The sequence below is a fragment of the Camelus dromedarius genome, chromosome X (genome assembly GCF_036321535.1).
Source record: "Camelus dromedarius isolate mCamDro1 chromosome X, mCamDro1.pat, whole genome shotgun sequence".
NCBI classification, from domain to species: domain Eukaryota; kingdom Metazoa; phylum Chordata; class Mammalia; order Artiodactyla; family Camelidae; genus Camelus; species Camelus dromedarius.
Window position 1 is genome coordinate 4,150,564 of NC_087472.1, and position 17,045 is coordinate 4,167,608.

The window sequence follows — 17,045 nt, forward strand, 5'->3', positions numbered from 1 at the left end:
CATAGCAGCCCACTGCTCCACACTCGGTTTTCCACTCTTCTCAGTGGTCTCGTGAACAGGCTCCAGGTTTCACTACTACAATCAGTACTGCAAAGAATGGCTGCCCATTCCCTGAGATAGGTCTTCAAGAAGCTAGCAACTGAGTTAGGGAGATGAATAAATATATGACAAGTTAAGTAGTAATAAAGACAATAATACAGGTGATACTATACAATTAAAACAAAAGAGAACATCTGCTCATGGATAAAGATCATGGCTTCCATTTACTGATTTTCTGCTGTGTGTCAAGCATCGTTCTAAGCACAGATGAACTCATTCAGTCCTGCTAACTTTATAAGGCAACTACTAGTACTCTCTTCAAATGAAAACACACAACCCTGAGGAACAGGAAGGTTAAATATATCTACTAAGAACTCTCAAAGTTACAGTTCAAACCCAGGCAGTCTGGCCCTCTTACGCAGTATACCCACAAACAGGTATCTGTCACTCTAATTCTCTAATCGATGATCAAATTTTAAAAATGAAAACATTATGCCTCCTGCTTACACAGGTCAATAAAAAACTTTATTTTTGGAATTTCATCTGTATGTAATAAAATCTGATGGTCATTAAAAAATAACACTAGCCTTCAGTTTAAGGATGAGTAAAACATAGTGACTTCCCTCCCACCCCCCAAATCCATGTCTGTGAGGCACTGAGCCAATGTACTCCTTCTTGTTTGACTGCAATAGTACTTTGTGTCATAGAAGAGTCTTTTCAAACTATATTAAAAAGGACAAATTTTAATAAGGGTTAAAATGCCTATCAGAGCATATGTGGCTAGATGGCTTATTTTACAAAGTGTTCCGTGTTGATGGTGTGTGCTTATTCCAGCAACACTGTCACAATTCAAAGTATTCTTTCAACTCTTTTGAAACTGCTTTTAGAACATAAAGCTACGTAAGACATCATCTCATGAAGTTTACCATATCTCAATTCTTAAAGAACAATGCTTCCCACAGCATGAACATCCACTCTCTTTAATAGATGGGCCTCAAAATAATTTTGATCTAAAGCCAAATGGCAAGTTCTTACTCAGACAGTGGACTCTGTTGAGGATATTCTGTAAAAGGTGCCACGGTCTCTGAAGGGAATTCCAAAGAAGAGCTCAGAAAACGGGCTGCATAAGTATGATTTGGTGCTGCCCGTCCCTTCTCTACACGTGCTAGAAGCAAAAGCAGCAAGTGAGGTTTCTGAATGTTGCCAGGGCCTCCCAATTGTTCAAAATGCTGGGCTTGATACATCTTAATTAGTCCTAATTTACAAGAGCAGGGTGACCTTCAAGATTAACAGATCAGCAGCAAGACTAGTCGCCTGTCCAGGAGGCAGTTTGCCATGGTAGTTAATGGAGTATCCAAAGGTAATCTCCAAAGACTGGCTTCATTAGAAGCCTCGGAGTTTCAGAAAGAGCAAGACTTGCAGTGACCTGGTGTACGGACAACAGCTATCTTCCTACCTGGGGCAGTCACCTATTATTCCAGCCACAAATACAAGTGGCCAGCTATCCCTGCTACACATGTGTGTGCACACACGAACACTTCTAGAACTTGACACTACCAGCAGGGAAGAAGTTTTCATAGATGTGGAAGAAATAATCTAAGAGAAAAGACAGAAATAAAAAAGGCAAGAAGATGAAGAGAAACCAAAACCAGTGTCAAAAGAATGGCAAAGAAAGAAGATGAAGAAATACCAGTACCATACCAATGACACGTATGAATCTGACACAGAATTGCCATGGCCTTTGAAGGAGCAATACAGTCAGCCTTCCTTATCCATGGATGCAGAATCCATGGATATGGAGGACTGACTACGGGACTTGAGCACCCACAGATTCTGGTAACCACAATGGGTCCTGGAACCAATCCCCTGTGGATACCAAGGGACAATTGTATATGCTGCTCCATAAAAAAATAAAAGGAATTCTCAACCTCCAGATGGAAATTCTGTTATCAACACTAGAAGGAAAAGCTCGGTACTGGTGGTTGATAATAGGTATGAATGTGGTGATATGTAGAGTCAACAGGGCTATTCATGAGGTATACTATCTTCCTGAAGATTATATCTGAGACATAGTTTATATAAACATAATTCAACATCTAATGATGATTTTTAAAAATCTCAGCAAACTAGGAATAGTTAAGGTCACCTATGAAAAACCTATAGCTAACATCTACTTAATGGTGAAAGATGCAGTGCTTTCCCACTGAAGTCTGAGAACAAAGCAAGGATGGTTTCTCTTATTGCTTGCCTTCAATATATTTTAGACATCCTAGCAACTTTAATAAGATAAGAAAAAGAAAGAAAAGACATAACATAATGGAAGGAAGAATTAAAATTGTATTTACAGATGACATGATCATATATGTAAAATATCCTAAGAATATTACAGAAAAAAACTACTAGAACTAGTAAATAAATTTTGTAAGTTTGCATGATACACAAGGGCAACATAAAAAAATTGTATTTGTATCATTAGCAATGAACTAATGAACACTGAAGTATAAAAATATCTCCATAATATAAAAAAATTAAATATTTAGGGATACATTTAACAAAATGAGTACAAGATCCATGCACTGAAAAATATAAAACACTGCTGAGAAAAATTAAAGAAGATGAGGTTAATTAATGTTCAAGGATTGGAAGTCTCAATATTGTTATGATGTCAATACTGATCCATAGATTTAATGCAATCTCTATCAAATCTCAGTGGGCTTTGTCATAGAAATTGACAAGATGATTATGAAATTTATATGGAAAAGCAAAGGACCAAGAATAGCCAAAATAATCTGGGGGTACAGATAAAAAAGAACAAAGTTGGAGTACTTCCACTACCCAATTTCCAAACTTACTGTAATGCCTCAGTCAATCAAGACTGTGTGGTTCTGGCATAAGATTAGACATAAAGATCAATGGAACAGAATGGAGTCCAGAATTAGGCTCATCTTTGGGAGGTCCTAGAAATGGTCGATTGATTTGGTACCAACAAAGGTACCAAGGTGATTCAATGGAAAAAGGATAGTCTTTTCCACAAATCATGCTGGAACAATCTGATGTCCATATGGAAATAAGTGAATCTTGACCTTCACTTCATACAATATACAAAATTAACCTGAAATGAGGCACGTAAGTATTACTTTTATACTGTTGCATAATAAACTTAGTAGCTGTAAACAACACACATTAATTATCTCACAGTTTGTGTGGGTCCTGGGACAGGAGTCTGGGCATGTCTTAGCTGGATCCTCTGCTCAAGGTCTCAGAAGGCTGTAAACTCAAGGGAAGGGGATTACACAGGATATGAAAATGGGGGGTGGGCAGAAATCGGGTGGGGGGGCACCTTAGTGTCTGTATGCCAAAATAGGTCTAAACACTTACCATATGACCCAGGAATCCCGCTCCTGGGCATATATCCAGAAGGAACCCTACTTCAGGATGACACCTGCACCCCAATGTTCATAGCAGCATTATTTACAATAGCCAAGACATGGAAACAGCCTAAATGTCCATCAACAGATGACTGGATAAAGAAGATGTGGTATATTTATACAATGGAATACTACTCAGCCATAAAAACTGACAACATAATGCCATTTGCAGCAACATGGATGCTCCTGGAGAATGTCATTCTAAGTGAAGTAAGCCAGAAGGAGAAAGAAAAATACCATATGAGATCGCTCATATGTGGAATCTAAAAAAAAAACAGCAAACAAAGCATAAATACAAAACAGAAATAGACTCACAGACATAGAATATAAACTTGTGGTTGCCAAGGGGGCGGAGGGGTGGGAAGAGATAGACTGGGATTTCAAAATTGCAGAATAGATAAACAAGATTATACTGTATAACACAGGGAAATACATACAAGATCTTATGGTAGCTCAGAGAAAAAAAATGTGACAATGAATATACACATGTTCATGTATAACTGAAAAATTGTGCTCTACACTGGAATTTGACACATTGTAATATGATTATAAATCAATAAAAAATGTTTAAAAAATATGTCTAAACATAAGAGTTAAAACTGCAAAAGTCTAAAATGAGTTAAAACTGCAAAAGTCTAAAATGAGACACAGGGGGAAATCTTTGTGAACTCAGGTTAAGCAAAGATTTCTTAGAATAAACTACAAGCATAAACTACAAGAGGCAAAAAAAAAAAAAAACCCAATACACTGGACTTCATCAAAGTTAAATATCTTTGCTCTTTCAAAGGCACAGTTAAGAAAAATGAAAGGGTAAATCACAGTTTGGGAGAAAGGACTTGCAAATTGCCTAACAAAGGCCTTGTATCCAAAATATACAAAGAACTCTTAGAACTTAATAAGACAGGCAATCCAATAAGAAACAGGGAAAAGATTTGAGTGGATACTTCATCAAAGAAGATATACAAATGGCCAATAAGCACATGAAGACATATTCGGCCATCATTAGTCATTAGGAATATGCAAACGAAAACCACAGTGAGCTACTATTACACAGCCACTAGACAGGCTTCAATTTAACAAGACAGACAATAACAAGTGTTAGTGAGAACCTGGCCCAAGTAGAACTCTCATACTTTACTTTGTCAGTGGGATGGAAATGCAAAATGGCACAGGCACTTTGGAAAATAGTTTGACAGTTTCTTGTAAAGTTAAACATACACGAAGCAGCTGGCCCAGCAACGCCACACCTAAGTATTTACGCGAGACAAATAAGAACATGAGTTGACACAAAGACCTGTAAGCAATGTTCATAGCAGCTTCAGTCATAATGGCCAAAAAATAGAATTAACCCAAAGGATCATCAATTAGCAAATGAACAAATTATGGTATAGCCATATTATCTATTAGTACTTAGCAACAGAAAGTCACCAACCGATGCTACATGATGAGTGAGGAAACATAGATGAATATAAAAAGCATTACGCTAAGTGAAAGAGGCCAACCACAAAATGCTATTTATATAAACCTACCCTCAACACATTTCAAAGAACTGCTAGTATTCAGACGACATTCTGTAGCCATCATGCTATTAAGTCAGAAATCAGCTTGAAAGATACCTAGAAAATGTATTTGTGAATTAAAAATAAACTTCGAAACTCACAGATGAATGAAATAATCAAAATGGAAATGAGACTATATTAGCACTAAATAACAACAACTAAAAAACTAAATAATAATAAAAACATGTTTTGAAACATCCAAGCAGCAAAATAAATCCAAAGAAAGAAGGAAGGAGATAATGAAGAGAACAGTGATTTCTGGGGCATATTTTAAGTGAAAAAAAGCAAGAGGCTGGATAATGTATATAGTATGCTTTTTTGATATAAGAAAAGGGAGGAAATGCAACACACACACACACACACACACACACACGCACACGCACACTAGCTCAAATTTGCGGAAGAAGAAACACAGATGAACTGAAAACTAGTCATATTGATTGGAGTGGCTGGCGGAAACAGCACGCCTGGCAGGAGACAGGGTGAAAGCAAGGCTTTTCGGACTACACCTTGATACAAATTTGACTTTAAAATCATAAAAAGTTTCATTAACATTAATCGAAAAGAAGCTTGAGAATATAATTATGCTCATTCATTTCCACATATTGACAAACTGCATAACCACAATGGACAAATCTTTGGCAAGACAAATCAAGAAAAAAATGAGAGAAGGCACAAATAAACAACATGAAGATTTAAGGATGAAAAGACAGACATAACTACAGATACAGCAGAAATTAACTGGTAGTTCAAACTCTTCCCACAGCAAAAGCACCAGACCCTGGGGGGCTCTGGGGCAAGTTTTACTAAACATTCAAGGAACAGGTAACTCCAATTTTATACAAACTTCCAGGAAAAGGGAATACTCTCACTCACTTTACAAGGCTAGCAAACGATACTAAACTAGAAAAGACAGTACAGGAAAAGAAAATTAAAGCCTAATCTCACTCACAAATATCCATGTAAAAATCCTGAAGACAATATTACCAAACAAATCCAGCAGTAAGAAATGCATTGACGCCAGCAGTGCAAACCTGGTTAATGCTACCAAGCTATATTAGCAAATCCCTTAAAACAGCCCATCGCGTTAACAAGCTTAAAGAGGGGGAAAAACATATTTTTGTAAAGGCAGAAAGGGGGCTGATAAAATTCAACATCCATTTGTGCACCAGAGGTGTGCCTACTCGGAACCTAAAGTCAACATAATACTTTGTGGTGGAGTATGGAAAACATCGCGCCTTCTCAAGATCAGATCCTGGGCCCCACCCTAAACCTACTGAATCAGAAACTCCAGGCTGGCTGCCAGCAAACTTGGAGTTTGGGGAAACGCCCTCAGGTGATTCTGGAGCACAGACTCCTCCAGTCGGAGCGCGGCCACCACGCCAGCATCCACCAGCATCTGCGTCATCTGGGAGAGGAGGGCTCTCCACCCTGGCCGGCCCGGTCCCCCTGAGTCAGAATCTGTACTTCAACCTTAAGACTGGGTGGTTCGCGGTGCAGCAAAGCCAGGGACAGCTGCTCTGGGGCTGGGCGGCAGGCCAGAACCACCTGGAACACTTTTCAAAAATGCAGATGTCTGATCTCCCCCTGAGATCAAAGAAATTGGAATGTCTGGGTGGGGCCCAGGCAGCAGGTCGTTAAAGCTCCCCAGGTGATTCTAATGAGCAGCCAGCGTGGTAAACCACTCGCTGGTCTGCAAGGTCTGCAGCGCCAGGAAACCTCCATCCGGGCCTCCGGGTCCTTTCCGCTGAGCCAGAGGAGAGGCCTTCCCTGAGTCCTTTGAAGATGCCCCTAAGAAAGAAGCTGGCATTTCACACGTCTACCAATGGTAACTTCTTAATATGGCTTACCAAGCTAAAATCCAGAAAAGAACTCTCTGAAACAAAGTGAGGATGTTGTGAGGATTCACAGGAGAAGGATGGACTAGCCCTGGGCAAAGGGCTTGGCGTGGTCACACTGCACGTTAACGGAAGTTATTACCCGGGCAGCCTGTGGCACTAACTGCTCCTCCGGCATTGACAGCAAATCTGATGACATCATCAGCAAATCAAGGCCAAAACGCATCTCTCAAAGCTGCGCTGTCCAACACTGGAGCCACCGGTACACGGAGCCCCTGAACGCTTGAAATATGGCTAGTGCAAACTGAGGCGTGCTGTAAACGTAAAATGCCTGCTGGATTTCGACCACTTAGTACAAAACAGGGAAGGGGGACAGCTCACTAATTATTACACTGATTACATGCTGAAATGATAAAATTTTGGCCATGTTGGGTTGAATAATATATTTTATAAAAATTGATTTCCTCTGTCTCTTTTTTATGTGGCTACCAGGAAAACGGTTGCACGTGTGGCTTGAATTATTATTCTAATGAACAGCGTGGTCCCAAAGGATTGGGAAGCGAGGCCATAAAGGCTACTTACATTAACCTTCTCAAACTTTCACTTACATACAGATCACCTGGGGGTCTTGTGAGACGGCAGATTCTGGTTGTGTGGGTCTGGGGGGAGGGGAAGCTAAGATTCTGCATTTTGTCTAAGATCACAGGCAGGGGCACCAGGACAATTTTATCAGCAAGGAAAAACTGTTTCGTAGCATGGAAGTGATGGGACACTCTGGAGAAAAGATCACGTCATTTCAGAGTTGATAATAGTGAAGAAAAGAACAGCCAGCAAGGTGATACTCAGCCTCAACCTAAAAAAAAAATCAGTTACGTCTCACAGCAAGGGCTACAGAGAGGTGAGGGCCAACTCCGACTGCCCTCTGTCTAGGAGCGCGGCAGGGGCGCCCACTTTCTCTGCCAGCTCCGGAACCACTAATGTGTGCAAAGACATCTCAGGACCAGGAAGCTCCAAATGGAATCTTGACTGGGGTTTCTTATATCCCATCAGGGTCAACGGTAGTGCCCTCCAGGAGTCTCACTGGAACCAAGTGCAAACTTTTCTCACTGTGACGCACAGACAGAGCTGACCCGGCCTGGACCGGGTCACTGCTGCGCAGGTGCAACTCTGATTCCAGTTAAACAGCTGGGGCCGACTTCAGGCTGCTGGAATGAACCCTGACAGCCCAGTCCCCATTCTCCCAAGTCCCCACCTAAGTCATCTCAGGGCCATAAAGGAACTTGAGGGTCACGCAAGGGCATTTCAAGCTACATCACCTGATGCTAAGAATCCCGTTTATGAGCCACCTCTGCCTCAAGAGTTCCCATGAAGGAGGAAGCGAGACACCCTGGGAAACAAACAGTGCTTCCTTCTCACAAAACGCTCAAGTACCAGATAGCAACACATAACAATTATCACGAGCTAACGAAAGGGCACCACGGTGCTGCTGAGGTCTGTAGGCCAGGGTAGGAGAGCTGAATGAGTTACCAACAAGTTACTTTTATTTTTACTTTCATTTATTGTCCTTCGACTTCCCTTAGCCCCGCCCACCCCCAAACACACCAACAAACAAAGCAACAATGAACCTAAACTCAAACTGCACGTGAGGACAGTCCAAAATTCCAGAAGCTGGGAAGAAAGGGGTGGGAAACCAACATGTGGGACCTCTCCCACCACTGGACTCAAAGAACTGCCTTATTAATTTGCTAATCGACCATGGAAAGACAGGCCAAGCATGAACTCTGATGCATCTTGTACTCGGAATATGGTCTCCGGACATAGAACAGAATGGTGAAATGAACATACCCAAACAATTCTAAGCTATGCCCCCTTGTCCAGTGCAAATCAAAGAACATTTCCTAAATGTCTATTGCGTGGAGAGGGCCCTGTGAGGTTTCACCTGCCCGGAAACACATCTCCAACCTCAGCCCTCTTTATCACAAGCTTGGAAGATGAAAAAAAAAAGAATGCTGAGAGACCCAGGTGTTACATATCACGACAAAGAGTCAGGGAACAGTGACACTAAACTAACATTAGTACATGAAATTTCAAAGAGCTACTTATTGAATCTGTTGCAGGATATTGAGAAACAAATTCAAGTAGAAAGAGCACTTGGCACCCATCCTGTTTGAACAAGGAAGGCCAGATGGACCTGGAGAGCTATCAGGTCCCTGGATTTCTGCTCATCCTAAACCCAGGGGTGGAGGAACTCAGCAGGGCCTCAAGCTGCATGGAGGAGCCAACGTAAGGTGTTCACCTGAAAAAGGAAAGACTTCCATTCTGAGACACTGCAGAAAAGGCAGGCACTATTCCCTGATGCAGTAACCGTCTTGCTGTCACTCTGTGCTTGTTGGTTATCCAGTACCATCATTTCAGCAATAAACAAAATGGAAGCTCGTAGGTGTACCAGTGGCTTCAGGTCCATTTGAGAGAGGCAATAAAACACTGGCATATTTCACTGCTGACAGAAGAGGGAGGGAGGGGCAGAGAGGCCATGCCTACAGCTATGGAGGAGAGGAGCCAAGAACAGGAAGGATGCTGCCCTCTCACACCAGCTCTCCAAATAGCGACGACTTATATAACACACAGGTGCAATAATAATAATAATAATAATAATACATATTTGATCCCTGAAGAGCTCTGGGAGCCTGGTCGCGCAGGTTGTCTTCGCTCTAGCTTACAAACAGAAGAGCCATCAGCAGAGGTGCAATGACTTGTCCAGTATCAGGGAGTGAAGAAGGGACTTTCTACCACCTCCCACAGTCACGAGGGTCCTTGACCACTCCTTGCTCCTTGGACAGAAATAGAAAGCACTAGTGCCCGATGCCAATTTTCTAAAGAGATGCCTGCCACATTCTTAAAAAGTAAAGGATGAGACTGTCCTGGTGGTCCTGTGGAAAAATACACTGTAGACATTCAACACCAGAAGCCACCCTCCGACTATAAGTAATTTCTGACTCCAAACAGTAAAGACAACTTAGCTCTACAAGAACTGTGCACAGGGCCACCAGTGTCACCTGAAACTAAAAGCTGGAGTCAACAATGAAATGCAGAGAAATGGCTAGAACATCATGCTTACTGGATTTCCAAAAGTTTATTAGGACATGGCTAGAATCACTTTTTTCTTTAAGAGAGTTCAAAAAAAGAAAGAAAGAAAGAAAGAAAGAAAGAAAGAAAGAAAGAAAGAAAGAAAGAAAGAAAGAGTTCCAGATAGCTCAAGTCAATAAGTTAACATTTCTTGACTGCCTATTATGCACAAGATGCTACTGTAAGCACTTATGTCAGTCCTGCCGACAACCCTTGGATGAAGGTAATATTAATAACTTCATTTTACAGATAAAGAAGCTGAGGCTCGGAGGTAAGGAACTTGCCCAAAGTTACACAGGTAATATTAAAGCCAGGATTCAAACCCTGAGTCAACATCTTATTGGCAAAAGACAGCCCCTGTCCCCTCATCTGCCAAATAGGAATAATGAACTGAGAAACTAGAAAACTAAGAAAGCAGAACTTGAAAGAGGTCAGAAACAGGGAAGGGAAATTACTAGTGAGTAATGAAAACAACCTCTTATTCTTTTATAAAATTGAAAAAACTTTAGAAATAACGAGAAACTCTGCGCTTTTGAAATCCTTGGCCACCAGTTCAAAATGTCGCCTAAGCCTTGAAGAGGCTCCACTTTTCTCCTTATTTTTGGAGCCCTCAGTAAGAGCAAGAACCACATGTTCTTTCCGTGGTTTTTAAAGTAACTACATTTTGTTAATCCTCCTTTCATTTTGGAACAAAGAACACTGGAGTATTTTTTCTAACTTCAATGATTTTTCAGAACCGGGAAAAATGAAAAAGAAAATTGCTTGGAAGCCACTGAACACCCAGAATAGGAAAGAAACTGAAAAGCTAGTAAGTAGATGAATTTTATAGGAAGCTATCACTAACGCATTTTATTGGTACTCTTGCTCTTGGGAACTTGGGTGCTTCTTTACTCTAGAGCTAATTCCAAACTGAACTAGTTTCTTTACAAACCACACAACACAAGTATTGAGGATCCCCTAGGATGGCAGGTTCCCAGCATGCAGGAAGAGAACTCCTTGGGTCAGGTAGCCCACAGACAGGAGACACTGGCATGAAATCTACACCCAACCCTGACCTCAGTCCGCAGGGCCTTCTGTAGCTGGAGTGAGGCAGCGACTGAGACAGCAAGGGATTCAGAGACCACCCCTCTAGGTGTTTGGAAGCATGTAGGGGGGTGGGGAATGCAAGTAAAAATGAGGCTGTGACGAACTTATCCTCCAAGAGGCGATCGCCGGAGAAGTGATGATGCCATAGAATCTCCTTGATTCAGACAGATTTCCTTTTGGATTTGGTTATTTGCTTTCACGGAGCAGCAGCTGACTGCCTAACACTAGCAACTCAAAGTAATACCCAACTCCCTCTCAATCATGCCGGCCTGTTAGCTGGTCATCGCTAAGCTTCAGAGCTCTATTCTTCCAGTGATCATCTCTACTGGCAAACATATCATTGTTTACTTTTTTATTGTCTGCTTCCCCACACAGAAGCTCTGTAAGGCAGGGGCCTCATCAGTGGTGCTGTCTGCTGTCTTCCCCATGCTCAGGACGCTGCTGGCACACTATGGGCCTTCTGAGTTCAATGAATGAAGCCACTGACAGCTTGATAAATACAAGTTAGAACTTTAAGGTGAGGAGACCAATCATTTAATAATCATTCTAGAATCTAAAAGCCCCTATGAATAAGTGGTCTCCGCTTTCAATTACCCCAGGAAGATGCTACACACTGGTAGTTCCTCTGGTTTGAACCTACTCCATGCTGTGGCATCTCTCAAGGGTCAGTTTGGTTTTGTGAAACAGCCAAAAGTTCAGAGTCAAAGTTGGTGAATAGGTGATCGTGCCCAGTATATATGCTGGGTGAAAGGAAAACATGTCTATAAATTAAGAAGCCTGATGGTCTTATTTGGCTGGTAAATGGTTCTGAAGGTAATTCAAAATGGTTTGAACTACAGCAAAATCGCTGGCTCAGTCTCTAGACTCTTGCGTGGATACTTTACCAGGAACATAACTGAGCTGTGACTTTAAAAACTACCCAGGCTAGACAGATGCTGAGATGCCCCCAGAAACCTGACTTGTGATAACGGCTTTGCCATTAAGTTGTCACTTTAGTTAACCTCTTAGGGCCTTAGCTTCCCTATCGGGGAAACAAGTGAACTATATAAACTTAAAGGTCCCGTCAATTCTAACATGCCATGATTCCATCCTTGTGAAGGTCTAGTTTGTCTCTGTAACAACCAGTCACAATCCACTTCACTTCACAGTTTGCATGCGTCTATAAGGCCCATAATATAATTTTTGCATCAGATTCATTTCATATTTGCTTAGGCAAAAACTAAAATTAGTTTTCACTTCCTGAGCGCAGCAAGACAGTTAAGGGAGGCAACCCGGCAAAGGGCGCTTGCTCGTGCCTGTGCAGACTTCCGACTGCGTATCAGGGAACTAACCGTTCCCTCCTCAGACCTTCCCTCAACTGTTGCAAAAGCAGATAAACCTCCCTGCGTGACAAAGAAACACTGGCCCAGAGCGCCGATGGGGTCTTCGCCGCAGGACCCACGAGGGATGCGGCAGGCACTCACCCCGCCCGGAGGGCCAGAGCAAGGACTAGCTGCGGCGCGTCGCCGGGGAGGCAGGGCGGCCGCCCGGCCCGCTCGCCGCCCCGGGACGGGGAAGCAAAGTCCGGGCAGCGGCCGCGACGCCCCTACTCCCTCACTCCCCGGCCCGCCGGCCCGATTCCTGTCCCGACCTTCGCCCGCCGCCGGCCCGGGACCTTGGGCGGGGAGAACGGGGGAAGCCGGAGGCACCTGCCTGCTGCTCCGCGGCCCCAGCCCTGGCCGGCGGGGACAGCGAAGGCACTCGGGCTAACCCCCCCGGCCCACTCCCGCGGGTGCTGCGAGGCCTCGCGGGACCTGCCAGCCAGGGGTGGGTCCCAACTTCCTCCTCCCGGCCCCACCACCACGGGTCCCCGAAGCGCCAGGCTCGGAGCCAGGCCAGCCGCGAGCGCGAACCCACCTCGGGGTCCGGGCGCCACCGCCGTTGCCAGGCTGCTCGGCTCCGGGGCCCCGCTCCGCCCCCTCCAGGGCCCGCCCCCTGCGGCCTCCCCGCCCCTGGCCACCGCCCGCCGCCCTCCTCCGCGCGCCGGCTGGTGGCGGCGCATCACGTGCCAGGGGCGGGGCGCCGGCCGAGCCTGGGGAGCCGCTCCGAGGGGCGGGGCTCTTCGCCCGGGAGGCTTCTGGGAAGCCCTCCTTGCCGGGTCCGGCGCGTGGAGGCAGCTGGGAGTTGTAGGTCTGAGTACGGTGCCGGGAATGGGCAGGACCTAGATGCTAGCGGCCACCACTGTTAAGGGAAGTTGGAGTAGGTGCCGAGCGGAGGCCGCTGGGAAGTGTAGTCCCAGAATTTTCTGCGTCTCACTGTTTTTCTCCAATAAAGGGGAAATCCAGAGGGAAAACTTCTCTAGATAAAACTTTAGCGGCTGTTACGAAATTGAGCTATTTTGGAGTTCACAGGGTTGGCTGCGTGAAGTTGAGATACTATAAGGGAATAAGAAATTTCACTGACTGTGGTGTCCTTCATGCTGTGCCAGCACCTTTCCAAGAACTCTCCTGAGACTTAGTGAAAGGAAACATTTCAGGACAAAGTTCCTTCTACTTTTTTGAGGTTTCGGGCATGCGATCATTAACTCAGTAAAAAGAGAGGAAAAGAAAAAATAGACAACTTCAGAAAGAGAATTCAATGTGTAATAAAAAATACTCATAGACTATCTGTAATATTCCTTGTGCTGCATTAAAATTATACATGAGCAATTCAGTTAATGATGGTAAACAGAATTACGTTAACATGAACTTTTTTCCTCTTATATTTGTTATTACTCCAGCATCTAAAAACAGCTGTTTACATGATACTAGTATATGTATGTGTGTAAATAATTGTATATCATATATACACACACACATATTAACCCTATTGAAGAGTCAAGACTTCTCATCTGAGTCACAAGGCCCTTGAGACCACAACCTCACCTACTTTTCAGCCACTTCTCCCAAAGTGCCTCTTCTCTCCACTCCAAATTCTGGTCTAGTCACAGGGAACATCTTTCTATTCTCTGGATGCACCAGGTTCTTTCCTCCCTCCAGCCCCTTACAAGAGTTGATCCTTTCTCCTGGATTAGCCAGACTCCTAGAAAGCCAGCAGAATAGCACTTGCTCCAGGCTAGGCAGAATTAGAAGCTTCCCCTCTCTCCTAGAGCCCTTCTCAGAGCACTGATGTCATCATTTGCTTACGTCTGCCCTATCAACTCCCTTCCCCAGACTGTGAACTTCTTTGAATCATATTCACTTCTGTACCGAATTTCAAAGAGTGCTCAGTAAATGCTTCTTGATTGTATGTATGGCGTGCCACTGAGGCTCCCTGGTGGGCCACTGAAAAACTAGATTCCTGAATCTGTGAGTCTTAGAGCAGAGGAAGAGAGGGACCTGTGGTTGGACAGAGGGAGGGCAGTGGCTGGATGGGAGACCTTGCATACAGTAGGCACTGTGTTCAAGGATGAGGCTGTAAATGGGGGCGGGGGGGTGACAGGGTACAGAACAGGGACACTCGTCATCCTAAGGAGGTAGTTACTGAAGGTTTCTCCACCACCTCCAACCTAGGTCCAGCCCTGGCCCAGCCCCAGCTCCAGAAGGAGGCAACCCAAGCAGGAAAGTCCTGTAGGGAAGACCAGTCTCTGGTCTGTGACATGGAGACAGAGACTTCTGCCCTGCCTGCCTCGCAGCGTAGGTATGGGGATCCAGCAGGGAAGAGAGATGAAAGCACTTTGAAAACTGTAAAGGCTGAACCCTACAGAAGACTTCCCACCCTGCCCTTAGCGAGGTGGCGGTGTTCTTGATCAAGTCATGCCCTCCCTCAGGCTGGGGCTGCCATTCATGGTTCAAAGTATATGTGTGAGTGTCTGTTGGGGGTTCTTCAGGCTTCCTTGTGTCTTACACACACACACACACACACACACACAAATGAGGGCTCCTGCACAAGAGGGAGGAGGCAGCAGGAGACGTGACATAAGGCTGCTTCTCCGATAACCTTTCTAGGTGGGACATCCTGCCCCCATCCCCATCACAGTCCGTCTGCTTTTGCTAAGGCAGACAGAAGGTGCCTATTTTCTGGGGCTCCATCCGGTTCTCCCAAGTTGCAGGGAGTAAAGCAGGCAGAACCAGGAGGGGCCTATACCCTTGGCCTGGCTAGGTGTCCCCTCAGCCCCACCCCCAGCCTCCCGGGGCAGAAGCAGCCCTGAGAAAGGAAGTGGCCCGGACCCTACTTCTCTCCCTTAGCACTCACTACAAGGGCCCTGGCGCTGGTGCTCTGACCCCTGGTCCACGCCCCTGCCTCGGCTTGATGCAGGCTGGAGACTGCCACCACCTGGTCGCGCCAGGTTCGCTCTGTTAAACCTGGAGTGGAGGAAGATGGACAAAAGGGAAGAGCATCCTTCTAAAGGAGAAAGCTGAAGACAGAAGTGGTTGGAAATGAAAACTTAAAAAAAATGTTTTTTTTGTATTTTTTAATGGAGGTACTGGGGATTGAACCCAGGACCTCGTGCATGTTACGCATGTGCTCTACCACTGAGCTCTACTCTCCCCCCAAAACTTTTCAATGTAGCTGCAGGGCACTGGGCAGAAAGTGCCTGGAGTCAGGAAACCAGGACTCCAGTTCCAGCAATTCTATAGACAAGCCGTTAGCCTTGGGAAGGTCACTTCACGTCTCTGGTTATTAGCTGCTTCCTGTGAAAAAAGGAGTCAAGTGCTGCTTCCCAGGGTCATTGTGTCCTAATACAGCAAAGAGAGAGGCAAGTGCGGTGTATAGTGTGTCAAGGGAGCAGTGCTCCCGAGCTGCCAGGTGGGCTGATGGGAAGAGAGGTGGGAGAGGGCGGGGATAAGCCCCTGAGCATTGGCACGAAGCCACTGGGCTCAAATTCTAGCTCTTCCATTTGTTAGGTGTGTGACTTGGGGCAAGAATATCTCTTTGAACATGGATTTCCTCATCTATGAAATGGGGATATTAATAGCTGCTTCATAAGCTTGTTGTGCAAAATAAACACATGAGTGCCCAAGACTAACTTCTGCTTCTAAAAGAACCCCCAAGTCCTTTTGCCTCCCTCCTCCCCACCCGGGCCCTTTGTTTAAAATGTAGCCTCAGCAGATTGGTACATCCACTTTGGTCTGGCAGCGATTTATAAAGTTAAATGTGCACACAACCAAGCAATACCACGCCTAGGTATTTATCCAAGACACATACAAACTCATGTTTATAAAAGCCTTGTATTCAAATATTCATAGTAGCCTTTTAAAAATAACAGTCAAAAAGATAAGAAATCTCAAATTCCCATCAACCGGTGAATGGTTAAACAGTGATATGTCCATATGAGGGAATACTACTCAGAAATAAAAAGGAAGAACCACTGATATGTGGTACAACATGAATGACTGTCAAAAATATTATGCTAAATAGAATAAATAATATGCAGAATGTTATATACTGTATGATTATATTACATTTGGGTAAAGGAAAAACTTTAGTGACAGAAAGCAGATTTATGGTGACTGGGGCCAGAGGTGTGGGAAGGGGACTGACTGCCAGGGAGCAAAGAAGGAAGTTTTGGGGGTGATGGAAATGTTCTCTGTTTTGACTGTGATGGTGATTATGTGACTGTATACAATTCCCCAAACTCATTAAACTCTAAGCACGAACTAGGTGAATTTCATTACAGAGAAATCGTACTTCAATAAAGTTGAGGTTAAAGGGGGTGGGGGAGTGGCTTCAGCTCTGGGCCCTGAGGCTGCCCACAACTGCTCATCTCTCTGCTTGGTTGGTTGGTTGGTTGCTTTTAAGAGGCCCAGGGTCCTGAAGGGGAGAGGGCGGTGAAGTTTGCCCTACACATACCAAGGGTGTGCTACAAGACAAAAACTTGGGTGGGGCCAGGAAAGAGCCCTCCCTGGGAGAAGATGGTGGCCCAGCTCCATCGGGGTGGGGCCAGGAGTGCTTACCTGGATGGAGGAGGCCTGGGAGCTGAGTCTGGACAGAAAGAGCATGACACGGGC

The 17,045-nt window shown here is 44.6% G+C and overlaps 1 protein-coding gene across 4 annotated transcripts in view; it reads right to left on the reverse strand.

Moving 5' to 3' along the window:
- The window catches only part of MTM1 (myotubularin 1), a 93,801-nt gene extending 80,778 nt beyond the window's left edge, over positions 1–13,023 (reverse strand). For all 4 annotated transcript variants that reach the window (XM_031446004.2, XM_064483321.1, XM_031446003.2 and 1 more), the window contains exon 1: positions 12,973–13,023. The gene's annotated coding sequence lies outside the window, so the exon portion shown is untranslated. The remainder of the gene's footprint in view (positions 1–12,972) is intronic.
- Positions 13,024–17,045: the final 4,022 nt, after the last annotated feature.